The sequence below is a fragment of the Lathyrus oleraceus genome, chromosome 3 (assembly GCF_024323335.1).
Source record: "Lathyrus oleraceus cultivar Zhongwan6 chromosome 3, CAAS_Psat_ZW6_1.0, whole genome shotgun sequence".
NCBI classification, from domain to species: Eukaryota; Viridiplantae; Streptophyta; class Magnoliopsida; order Fabales; family Fabaceae; genus Lathyrus; species Lathyrus oleraceus.
This window is the reverse complement of record NC_066581.1, coordinates 398,074,390-398,088,519: the sequence shown is the minus strand read 5'-3', so window position 1 is coordinate 398,088,519 and position 14,130 is coordinate 398,074,390. Positions and strand designations below refer to the sequence as shown.

General features: G+C 36.1%; 1 long non-coding RNA gene across 2 annotated transcripts; it reads right to left on the bottom strand.

Moving 5' to 3' along the window:
- Positions 1–11,051: 11,051 nt before the first annotated feature.
- On the bottom strand, positions 11,052–12,981 carry LOC127129322 (uncharacterized). Of its 2 annotated transcripts, XR_007806299.1 has the most exons (6): positions 12,757–12,981; positions 12,501–12,593; positions 12,338–12,402; positions 12,143–12,252; positions 11,847–12,071; positions 11,052–11,423 (listed from the first exon to the last, which is right to left on the bottom strand). It is a non-coding gene; the product is annotated as an uncharacterized LOC127129322 (long non-coding RNA). The 2 variants fall into 2 exon arrangements; XR_007806298.1 differs by having other exon boundaries at positions 11,052–12,071.
- Positions 12,982–14,130: the final 1,149 nt, after the last annotated feature.

Sequence of the window (14,130 nt, the reverse complement as noted above, 5' to 3'; positions counted from 1 at the left end):
ATCAGGGTCACCCCCCTAGCAATGGGGGGTTTAGCTACTCATAATCGAAATAAAAACAAAGATTAACATTGTTGTCATTACAAATTTCGTGAGGAATCAATCTTCAATCGTCGGAAAACTCTTGAACATATGAATCCTCTGATAATCGTAGAGTCTCCAGCTCTCAAAACGCGTCTTTTTTCTCTCCAAATCGTCCAACCCCTGGAAAATCGTGTTCTGCCCTCTAAATAGCTATTCAGTTGGACTTTTCCTGATTTTGGGCTCCATACGCGTATTGCCCAGTCTCATACGCGTATTGCCTAGTCTCAAACGCATACTGCACGTAAGACAACCTCTGATACGCGTATTGCCCAGGTTGGTACGCGTATTGCCCAGGCTGGTACGCGTACTGCCCAGTCCCATACGCGTATCACCAGAGGCTTGCTATTTTGCTTGATTTTCCATCCCTCTGGTCATATACGTATGCTACGCGTACTGGGCAGGTCCATACGCGTATCATGTAAGGCCATACGCGTATGGACAACAGGTTCTCCAAAATTTGATTTTTTCTTCCGTTTTCTTGCTCGGGCTCAATTTCGCATCTGACGTTTGATTCCCTGAGCTTCCAAACTAGTTTTTTACCTGCTAACATACCCAAACGTGTAAAATATCCTCAAGAAACTCATAAGTAACAACACACTTAATATTATAGAATTGAGCTTATATCTAACTAAAAATGCTTCAATTTACACAGTTTACCTGACTTATTTACGGTTAAATAGTGGAATGTCTAGCATAAATGGTGACTGATCACTATGCCAAGTTCACTAATGAACTTCCTGATCCAAACAACTTCCTTTGCTGCACTTGAGGCAACAATATACTCGGCCTCGGTTGTAGAATCAGCAACTGTATCTTGCTTCGAACTTTTCCAGCTCACAGCGCCACCGTTCAAGCAAAACACATAACCAGATTGCGATCTAAAGTCATCCTTATCTGTCTGGAAGCTAGCATCAGTGTAACCAATTACAACCAACTCTTCCTGACCTCCATATATCAAGAATGATTCCTTAGTCCTTCTCAAGTACTTAAGGATATTCTTAACAGCTACCCAATGGGCATCACCAGGATCAGATTGGTACCTACTCGTTGTACTTAAAGCATACGAGACATCTGGTCGAGTACATAACATGGCATACATGATAGATCCTATTGCAGATGCATATGGAATCTTATTCATGCGTTCCCTTTCTTCCTTAGTTGAAGGGGATTGTGTTTTTGATAGACACAGGCCATGTTGCATAGGTATGAATCCTTTCTTGGAATCATGCATATTAAAGCGTCTCAGCACTTTGTCTATGTATGTACTCTGACTTAGGCCAAGCAGTTTTTGTGATCTATCTCTATAGATTCTGATTCCTAATATATAGGCTGCTTCACCTAGGTCCTTCATAGAAAAGCATTTCCCCAACCAAGTCTTTACTTGTTGCAGGGTAGGGACATCGTTTCCAATGAGTAATATGTCATCTACATATAACACCAGGAACACGATCATGCTCCCACTAACCTTCTTGTAGACACAAGGCTCATCTTCGTTCTTGATGAATCCATATTGTTTTACCGTTTCATCAAAACGAAGATTCCAGCTTCTGGAAGCTTGCTTCAATCCATAGATTGATCTTTGTAGCTTACATATCTTATGGGCTTCTTCTGGTATGTCAAATCCTTCAGGCTGTGTCATGTACACATCCTCAAGAAGATTCCCATTAAGGAAAGCAGTTTTGACATCCATCTGCCATATTTCATAATCATGATATGCAGCGATAGCAAGTAAAATCCGAACAGATTTAAGCATTGCAACTGGTGAAAAGGTTTCATCATAGTCAACACCATGAATTTGTTTATATCCTTTTGCAACCAGTCTTGCCTTATAGGTATGTACCTTACCGTCCATGTCAGTCTTCTTTTTGAAGACCCACTTGCATCCTATAGGATTAACTCCTACAAGAGGCTCTACCAAGTTCCAAACTTGGTTCGTGTACATGGAATCTATTTCGGATTTCATGGCCTCTAGCCACTTCTCAGACTCGGGACCAGTTATGGCCTCTTGGTAGGTCACAGGCTCATCTTGATCCATGAGTAATACATCACCTTGATCTGTTATGAGATATCCATATCTCTCAGGTAGGTGACGTATCCTGCCTGACCTACGCTGGTCTTGTTCTACTTGAGCAGGTTGCTCTTCCACAACCATTTGTGTTTCCTGCTCTAATTCCTCCATAGGTGTATTGATGCTTTGTGATTCTTAAATTTCTTCAAGCCATACTTTCCTCCCACTGGTTCCTTTGGAAATAAAATCCTTTTCTAGGAAAACTCCAGTTCGAGCGACAAACACTTTGCCCTCAGAAGGATTGTAGAAGTAATATCCTCTTGTTTCTTTAGGATATCCCACAAATAAGCATTTGTCAGATTTGGGCTCAAGCTTAGTTGAAATTTGTCGTTTCACATAAACTTCGCAACCCCAAATCTTCATGTAAGACATATGTGGTTTCTCACCACTCCATATCTCATATGGTGTCTTATCAACCTTTTTGGATGGAACACGGTTAAGTGTGTAAGATGCGGTCAACAGCGCATGTCCCCAAAAGGAGTTTGGATGATCGACTTGACTCATCATGGATCGGACCATGTCCAACAGGGTTCGATTTCTTCTCTCAGACACACCATTCCATTGGGGTGTTCCAGGAGGAGTGAGTTGGGATAGGATCCCACACTCTTTCAGATGGTCATCAAACTCTAGGCTTAAATATTCACTACCTCGATCTGATCGAAGAGTTTTAATATTCTTACCCAATTGGTTTTGTACTTCATTCTTGAATTCCTTGAACTTTTCAAAGGACTCTGATTTGTGTTTCATTAAATACACATAACCATATCTACTGAAATCATCAGTGAATGTGATGAAGTACTGAAAACCTCCTCTGGCTGGTATGTTCAGTGGTCCACATACATCAGTATGTATGAGGGCCAAAAGATCATTAGCTCTTTCACCTTTTCCTGTGAATGGAGACTTTGTCATCTTTCCAATTAAACAAGATCTGCATGTCTCATATGATTCTTAATCAAAAGAGTCCAACAGTCCATCTTTATGGAGTTTGAAAATGCGTTTCTCATTTATGTGGCCTAATCGACAATGCCAAAGGTAACTTGGATTTAACTCATTAGGTTTCATCCTTTTAGTATTAATGTTATAAATTGGCACTTCAAGATCAATGACATATAATCCATTGTTCATTTGAGCAGTAGCATAGAATATATCATTCAAATAAATTGAACAACAATTGTTCTTTATTATGAATGAAAAACCGAACTTGTCCAAACAAGAAACGGAGATAATATTCCTGCTAATTGTTGGTACATAATAACAGTTCTCTAACTGAATTATTAAACCACTAGGTAAAGTCAATTCATAAGTTCCTACGGCTAAGGCAGCAACCTTTGCTCCATTGCCAACTCGTAGGTCGACTTCACCTTTTGCCAAATCTCTACTCCTTTTCAGTCCATGCACATTTGTACAAATGTGAGAACCGCATCCAGTATCTAATACCCATGATGCAGAAGTAGATAAATTAATTTCAATAACAAAAATACCTGAAGTTGGAGTCTCTACTCCATTCTTCCTATCTTCCAGGTACTTTGGGCAGTTCCTCTTCCAGTGTGCGATCTTACCGCAATGGAAGCAGGTGCCTTCCTTTTCTATGCTTCCACTATGCTTCAAAGCAGCACTAGTGGGTTTGGGTTTGGCAACTTCCTTGCCTTTCCCTTTATCATGTTTGAGGACAGTCCTCATGTCTCGGTACCAATCTAGAAAATTTGTCCCAGACAATTTTTCTTTCTCAGGGTTTAATCGCAATATGTTGTTAGAGGTGTTTGTTGTCATGGTAATCTACACAAGGATTAATGAAAATATAAGTATCATTGACATATTTAATTAGGCCTTTAATTAAACATGCTCCCACTATTTTATTCAAAACAAATGACCCTCATCATTTGATTCGGAAAATCCCGTTGGAAGATTTTCTAGTGGGTCGAGATCCATATTTCACTTCGTTCTAAGTCCGCGTAGGCGGATTACACAAAACTAGGTTATTTAGGTAGGAACTCCTTCCAATTGTATCTCATACAACTCTCGAAAATTTCAGTTGGGTGAATAACTCCTTATTCCAATCCATCATATGGATCATTCCCAACTCTTGCTTCTAAACATATATATAATCTTATTATAATTTGTTTAGTTAAGTTTGACCCATTGTTTTAACAGTTGGATATTACAATTATCCCATCGCACCTTACTAATATAGAACATGCACCTCGCGTAGGCGAAACCTACATTATTCGATACTAGTCTTGATGAGTGTTAAAACTTGGAAAGCTTAAAACTTAATATTTAGTTTTGAGGGAATTGTAATTTTTCTGATCTCACCGGCTTGTTTATCATATAAACCGTCTCTCACATGCATCAACATACATTTACATGCATCAACATACATACAAACAAAAATGAAACAGTTATGGCCCCTAGCGCAATTGTTCTCCCAAGCCAATGAGAGAACCTAAGCTAACCTACAACGATCTAAGCTTCTCCAAGCAAGATCTTCAAGGTTGTCCTCCTTTGGCACTGACTTCTTTGCTTTCTTCATATCATTACATTACATGAAAGAAACTCGTTTTACATACGAGGGAGTGAGATGAGAAAAGAAGTTACATTTGGGAGATTAAGAGAGAGGCACGACACGCAGGTCGTATTTTAAAAACCCAAAACAAAACAAAGGAAAACTAAGGCCATAACCGATCACCACAAGACAATAATAAACACTTTATTTTTATTATAATTAATACCTCTAATTAATTAAAATCAAATTAAATTTCGACGACCGATCATCACATTTTAATGAACAATTCATTTAAAATTGATGTCGCTTTTCGTATCAACACTTGACACTTTTAAAGCACTGAGTTAGCCGAATGGGTGAAAATTTCCTTGGGTTAACCGGTTAACCATATGCGTTAACAGGTTAACACTGTTTTGAAATCTGAAAAACCTATTTTCTGCCTTGCGTTAACCGGTTAACCAAATGTGTTAACCGGTTAACACTGTTTGAAAATGTCTTGGAAAACTGTTTTCCGCCTTGCGTTAACCGGTTAACCATATGCGTTAACCGGTTAACACTGTTAAAAAAATCTCAAAAATTTTATTTCGCATTCCGTTAACCGGTTAACCATACGCGTTAACCGGTTAACACGGTTCCAAAAAGTGTTTAGGAAGCACAACTCTTGTGCGTTCAAACCCCAATCGCATAACTCTCTGACAACACAACCCTTGTGCCGTCACTAACCCTAATGCACCAATTTCAGACCGTCAAACACGTCTCGATTGTTAATTCAGTATGATTGATCAACACGTCATTGCTTCACCATACTAATGTCGGATCAAGAAGCAAACGACCATTGATCGCTCAAAGGAAAACAATCATCGAGGTTTTGAATGAACGAAACAAGAACATTATATCATATATAATGTATTTTGCATCAGGGTTACATATATCACATATATGTAACTTGATCGATCTCAATTTAACCTTTGATTCATTCTGTTTTAATCATATTATTACAGAACAAAAACAACTATCAGATTCATGGTTTCGTAAGTGGCTCTGATACCACTGTTGGAGAATTGCCATCCAAGGCGCAGCGGAATTTAAAAATTTCTCCATTTAGTGATCCTTACGAATGGGCATGATCAGTGATAGAATCGTTACCTCTTGTGGTGATTCAAACCTTTGGTGCATATCTCTGATAATGATCAAAACCTTTGATACAGATCCACGGGGCGATCACGAACGTTGAACGATGACAACGTCTCTACTCAGTCCACACGAACGGATTCCTTCAATCGCAGTGCTAGCTGTTATGAATGAAGGCTTTGAGTGAGAGAAAGAGGGAAACAAAATTCCAAGTCTCTACTTGAATTTCTGTCTGAGTGGATTAACCAAGCTTTTACCCAAGGGGTTCTATTTATAGAACCACTTGTGTGGGCTTCAAGCCAAAAAAAAGCCCACTTAAGTGTATTTTGCCCATATCTCATAATATGCCAAAATCACTTAAGTATTTGGTACCTTACCATATTTCGTTTCCACTTAAGTGCACCGTACCTTACGATGTTCCTTAATTATTCTATCTCTCATCAATCCGTCCTTTGTGTGTGACCCTATAGGCTTTCGCGACGTTGGCAATTATATTAAATCACGCATTTAACATAATAAACAGTGAGCGGTATCTAGCAACACATCACTGCTACCCAAGTCACGAAAATGTCATGTGATCTGACAAAACCTCCTGTGATAATAATTATATGTATAATTACCCCTTTGCCCTTATGTCTATATTGAACACAAGGTATAGACCGTGTCACCCTTGTCCAGTTCAATATTGGGCCCATAGACATTTATCCTGTTACGCAGGATTGGCAAATTCCATCTAGGACACTCATGTCCCTCAGCATGCTTTGTGGAGTACCCATCAACTGTCTTTATGGTTATCCAGTTACGGACAACGTTGGATCAGCAATAAAGCACTCGACTCTACATCTAGGATCCTTAGTGGTTTCAGGTCGAAGAGTGGTATACACTATTATCACCATGAGAATAACTTATGACACTTTGCATAACTTTCTATATAGTATTCTCATAGCGGGTCAATCCGGTATAAATATTACTCCTAATATTCATACCTATGTTTAAGACTTGATAACTCTTTATCCATGATCCATGAGATGTGATCATCAATCTACAAACATAATAGTCTTAATGCTTTAATGGTATCCCACTTCACACTAAAGCTCGACTACGGATACTTTAAGAATAGTGCCCTTATGTTTAATGTGTTCTCATGATTAAGTCACACTTAATACATTAAACGGACTATCTATTCTAGGGACTTTATTAATCAACCATAATAAAGAAAATGCCTTTAAATAATTCGATACAAGTACCAAAAGTATTGGCCTCTAGGGCTTACACCAACAGTTACAACCCTTAAAAGACCTAATTGAGACAGGGTTTATTTTGAAAGCATACTATAACAAGGTTGTGTTAACTTGACTCCAAACGATTTTTGTTAATCATTTGATGGCACCAACTTGCATACTGTGAATAACTTGATCACCATTGTGTTCTTATCAACGACTCGTTCACCGTATTTCACCCATTCATATCAATAAACTTTGAGTTCAAATTTTTGCATAAACATTGCATTAAAATTACCATTTTTTTGAATGCACAATCTTATTTGCGAGTCAACACTTAGCATCAAAGAAATTCCAACAATATGCAATTGAGGAAATTGATAAAGTGAAAGAAGTCCAAACAGGGGAAATCACTTTGAGTATCATTCAATCCGATTCAATCACCCCAAGGTTCATCTCGCCAAGAGTAATTTGCTTCAAGACTCAGACCGGGGCAAGCCACCTCAAAGCTCAGTAAGTCCAACTATCCAAGGAAATTTAATCAAGAGTCTACCATTCCAACATTTGGTTAGTCAAGTTCAGACCATTGTAAGTTTCAAACACTTGGGGCAAGCCATCTCGAGGTAGTCTCATGGCAAGTTGTTTCAAGCTCACTTTCAAGGCGAACATTTTCAAAGACCCAACAAACTGGGGCAAGATGAGCCACAAAGGGGAAGACCCCCTTCATGCTTTCAAACTGCTCAAATAAATTCTGTCATACGTCAACAACTTTTGAGTTTAAGATGAGTGCCCAGAAACTATGCTAGCATGATTCATTAATCCTCCAAAAGGATCCCATTGGCTAAGTTGTGGTTGTCAAGCTTGATAGAATTCTCCTTTGATAACATATATCATAAAATATTTGGTTGAGTTCTCGGTGTTGAGGAATCATGAGCTTCCATAAAAAGCCTTTACAAACTCCCAGTCCACTCAGGTGTCAGCATTTTCATATCATGATCATTCATATATCATGCATAAAAAATTCAAATCATACATAGCCGAAATGTACTTCGGGCTCATTTTGCATTGACCCAGGTCTTGTTGTTGATCCTATACCCTTTGACCTCTAATTCCAATTTGTATTTGGTGCCCTTAAACCATCATCCGGTTTTCGCAGTCATTTTCAAGTCCAATTGTTGTTGGCAAAATCCGTTAAAAGTCGGTTATAATCCATTACTTGCGGTTAAGAGTCCATGTTGTTCAATACTATTCAGGTCATATATGAACCTGTTGTTGAACTTTATTCCATTATCAGGTCATATATGAACCTGTTGTTCAATACTATTCAGGTCATATATGAAGCTGTTGTTGAACTTTATTCCATTATCAAGTCATATATGAACCTGTTGTTCAATACTATTCAGGTCATATATGAACCTGTTGTTGAACTTTATTCCATTATCAGGTCATATATGAACCTGTTGTTCAGTGCTATTCAGGTCATATATGAAACTGTTGTTGAACTTTATTCCATTATCAGGTCATATATGAACCTGTTGTTCAATACTATTCAGGTCATATATGAACCTGTTGTTGAACTTTATTCCATTATCAGGTCATATATGAACCTGTTGTTCAATACTATTCAGGTCATATATGAACCTGTTGTTGAACTTTATTCCATTATCAGGTCATATATGAACCTGTTGTTCAATATTATTCAGGTCATATATGAACCTGTTGTTGAACTTTATTCCATTATCGGGTCATATATGAACCTGTTGTTCAATACTATTCAGGTCATATATGAACCTGTTGTTGAACTTTATTCCATTATCAGGTCATATACGAACCTGTTGTTCAATACTATTTAGGTCATATATGAACCTGTTGTTGAACTTTATTCCATTATCAGGTCATATATGAACCTGTTGTTCAATACTATTCAGGTCATATATGAACCTGTTGTTGAACTTTATTCCATTATCAGGTCATATATGAACCTGTTGTTCAGTGCTATTCAGGTCATATATGAACCTATAGTTGAACGTTATTCCATTATCAGGTCATATATGAACCTGTTGTTGAGCATTGTCAGGTCATATATGAACCTGTTGTTGAGCTTTATTCCAGTATTACCAGATTCTTGATATTCCCCAGCATTGTCAGGTCATATATGAACCTGTTGTTGAGTTTTATTCCATTGTTAGGTCATATATGAACCTGTTGTTCAATACTATTCAGGTCATATATGAACCTGTTGTTGAGCTTTATTCCATTATCAGGTCATATATGAACCTGTTGTTCAATACTATGCAGGTCATATATGAACCTGTTGTTGAGCTTTAGTCCATTGTCAGGTCATATTTGAACCCGTTGTTCAGTACTATTCAGGTCATATATGAACCTGTTGTTGAGCTTTAATCCATTGTCAGGTCATATATGAACCTGTTGTTCAATATTATTCAGGTCATATATGAACCTGTTGTTCAACTTTAGTCCATTGTCCGGTCATATATGAACCTGTTGTTCAATACTATTCAGGTCATATATGAACCTGTTGTTGAGCTTTATTCCATTGTTAGGTCATATATGAACCTGTTGTTCAATACTATTCAGGTCATATATGAACCTGTTGTTGAGCTTTAGTCCATTGTCAGGTCATATATGAACCTGTCGTTCAATACTATTCAGGTCATATATGAACCTGTTGTTGAGCTTTATTCCATTATTAGGTCATATATGAACATGTTGTTCAAAACTATTCAAGGTCATATATGAACCTGTTGTTGAACTTTATTCCAGTGTCAGGTCATATATGAACCTGTTCTGAAGAGTCTCTCTCTACGATTGTTTCAGTGTTGTCAGGTCATATATGAACCTGCTGTTGAGCTTTCATTCCAGTATTACCAAGTCATATATGAACCTGTTGATACACTCTTCTTGAATTTTTCTGAGTTTGTTAGGTCATATCTGAACCTGCTGTCAGAACTTCTTGATATTCCCCAGCATTGTCAGGTCATATATGAACCTGTTGTTGTGTTTTATTCCAGTATTGCCAGGTCATATATGAACCTGTTGTAGCATTTTTTCTTTTCCTTGTTCGGGTTTAGTAGGCCATATATGAACTTACTACCGAAATCTTTTGTGTTCTAAGTATCGTTTATCAAATTTCACTTTGAGTACTCCCTAGCATGTATCTGATTCTCCAGCAGGATTTGTTTTCCCCCAGCAAATTTGTTTTTTACCATTTGTCTGTCTCCCTGTGGACCATCAGCACAACCCCACAGTTTGGTCTGTCTAGCAGCATCTCCTGCTCACCATGTCCCTAGCAGATAAAAATTACAAAAAAAAATCATGCATCCATGCATATCATATCATATCATGTCATAAGGATTCAGGATCAAAATCCGGGTCTTCTTAGTATTACACCATCTCCCACTATGATCATATGAAGAGTGTCCTGCTTCATATTCTCTAGTTGAAGACGCTTAAATAGGGGCAACTATCATACCCCGATTTTGGTCCTGAATTTTTTCCATTTTTTCATTTTTATTTGGCACTTGGCCTAAAGTTCATTTGCATACATTCATGACCAAAGGCAACCATCCATTCCCAAATCCATATTTTTTTGATAAACATTGGTTATTATCTAAACTTTTGATCATGGTGCTTTTTTGATTACAAAATGGATTTTAGTTATTTGACTTTTTTAATTTTCAATTTGATTTTAATTTCAAAGTAAATCTAATTCCAAATTTCAAGTTAATCTTAATTGTTTTTTTTACTAATGATTCAAACTCTAATTGATTTTAATTTTCAAATAAATGTTAGAATTGATATCAAAGTAATTTTAACAAATTATAGACTAATTTGATTTTAATTGGTTTTATTGGTTTTTTTTTTAATTTTAAATTGCCATTTAGATGAGTTTTAGATTATTTCAAAAAATCCATATCCATTTCTATAACCACAAATTCATTTCATTCAAACCAAGTTTGTTACAACCATTTTTTTATGTAAATGTCATAAGTTTCCGACACTAGATAACCATTGCATTTACCAATTTCATTCCAATTCCAAAATACATTTGCGCTCAAAGCACATAAACCACAAAACCATGACATTATACAACCATTACAACATTTCCATAAATTACAATAGTCACTACCCAACCATTTCAATACATTCTATATATCCCAATCCATTACATATGATTTTTTTAACAGTGGCGAATCAACATCATCAAGGCCATAGCACTCCATAAGAATTCCAAAACAGACCCGCCATCCAATGTGCTTTGTAGCCGCATCCAAGCCGAAATTCCCAAGCTAACCAATAACCTTCAGACTTTCTATTCATTCCTGAAGCAAATATGTCCAAAATTATGCAGTAATTAACCAATTATGCATCACACCTGCAAGTTGCAAACCAAAGGATCCTGCACAAACATCAACGGTCAATAACCTGTATCAGTCCCAGGCATATTCACATTAATCCAAGCTGCAGCAGCCAACAAATAACAAGACATCAAGTAATCCCATCCTAAACTTATAACAACTCCAAAACAGTTCTCCAATAAGCTATGACGGCGACGCCTTTCGTTCCATAACAGGAATTGGTAAGAAATACAATGTTCGTTTCAATTCTGATTTTTTCACTTCACATTAGCTAATATAACATATTTCCATCAGTTTCGATTAAAAGCATTATAATCAATTGAACTAACAACATTCAACATCTAACAGAATTAACAATATTCATAACAACATTTTTACTAACTGCACAAAAGAATAATTCACTATCTAACAGCATTTTCTAAATCACTTCACTAATAGAACTTTAGTAAAAACCAACATCTAACCGAATTTCCAAATTTCAACTGAATTCAGAATAGAATCATAACAAATTCCAACCGAACTTCCAACTGTCCAACGAATTTCAACCCAAATGATATCCACCTAACCTCCAACAGCACGATTCAAAGCCACAACCTGAATCTGCCCTTACTAATTGGTTGGTTAACCTCCATACAAAACCGAAAACTCCATAGCAGCCTCTAACATAACTTCCAAGGCAAATGGTTAACCTGCACGGTATGAACAAAATCAATTGAAATCAAGAAAACCAACCGCACCCAAAAAGAACTTCTTCTCAAACCTGAGTTTGATCACAGCAAAACAGTTTCACATCCTCAACCGAACCAGAAGCGGATCTAAGAACTTCATCCATACTAGAACTCCACCCTAGGATTTCCATAACAAAAACACCTACATAAGAAAACGCAAAACAGAAGAACTCAACTTCAATCCATTTTTATCAAAGAAGTTTATCCATTTTAGTGACAGTATATACCTGTATCACAAAGTAGAAGATGAAGTCTGTAAACCAAAGTTACTCATGCTTTCACTAAGTTTTCACTACAGTAAACAAAGTAATTGGTAACGGTAAGATTTCAAAAAATATCCCAAAAGAGAGTTGAGACAAAATTCAAAGAAGAAAGTTAGTTTTGTGTTACCTTCTCCGGATCCAAGCATCAAATAGGGAAGACCAAATTCTGAACACCGAAAGGGTTTCGCAGAGATACTTGTTTCGATCTCCATAAGCTAACCTGAAAACCCTAGGTAGTGAGTATAAAAAGAGGAGGCGACCCCCACGAAACCCGAATTCGAAAACAGAGAAAAAACCTAATTTTGGAGGTGACCACGAAAAAACCTAGGTTTTCAGGGACGGCGAGGAGAATACGAAGCGAAGGAAGGACAAGGAAATCGTACATGTTCTTGGAAATTCGGTGAGTCATTTCTCATTTTGATCTGAGTCTCGCCTCAGTTTTACGAACTTCCATGAATGATGTCGAAATAAATCCAAGAACATGAATCCATGAGCTATAGTGATGAGCACGATGCTCTGATATGAAGCGTGATGTTGTTATTGTAAACGCGAATCCATGATTTGTTTTCGCCTTGATTTGTTTTCGTAGCTTATTTGCATAAGCGCTTTTCACCTTGATTTGTTTTCGTAGCTTATTTGCATAAGCGTTTTTGGCATCGTATTATGAATACTAACTCATGGGGTTTGGGCTTGGTTTGGACTAAAGCCCAAACAGACTACTCCCTGCAGCCTTGCAGATATTGGCCGGTACCCCCTGTCCATTGCAAAAGCCCATTTTTTTTTCTTTGTCAATTAGCTTTTAATTGGAAATTTAGAATATTTCTGATTATATAGTAGATTTAATTAGGAATATTAGGTAATTAGTTTAGAATATTAATTAGGGAGTTAGGTTAATTGGAGGAGTTTTAAGATACAATTAGAAATTTAAAATTAGATTAGGTTAATATTAGATTTAGATTAGAATAATATTAGTTTAGAATATTAGATTTTTTAGGATCATAATTAGGAGTTAATTACGTTAATGTTTTAGAATATTAAGAAATATTAGAAATATTATTGAGAATATTATAGGTAATTAGGAGTTAATCGGATTAATTAGGATCTTTAATTTTGATTAGCTTAATTAGGTTTAATTAGAAATATTAAAATTAACTAGACTAGGATTTTAGAAATAATCAGAATTAGTTTAGGATGTAGAATATTAAAATGAGTTTAGGATTTAATTGATTTTAATTATGATTTTCATGAAATAGAAGTTTAATTCAATATTAACCATAATTATGAATTGACGGTTTTACCCCTAGACTTAGGAATAGGCAAGTTATTTATATCTTTTATAATTTCTTACTATAACTTACAAAAATCTTTTCTTAAACAAACACGAAAGAAGAGGACCATTCGAATCTTGCATTCCGGTGGGAACCCTCGAATACTCGGTCATAAGCCTTGCATTTTCGATTAACCGTTTATTTTATTTTCTTTGATTCTTAAAACATTTAAATCAACTTATTCTTTTGTTATTTTTTTAAAAATAAAAATAAATAGATAAATACATATAAGTCATATTAATAAAAATTACAAAAAGAATTTATCATTTATTTTCTTTTAATTTTAGATTATATCATAAAATTTCCAAAAAAAGAGTTTTACCATTTATTTTATTTTTAATTTTAGATTATATCATGAAATATTTCAAAAAAGAGGTTTACCATTTATTTCTCTTTTAATTTTAGATTATATCATAAAATTTCCAAAAA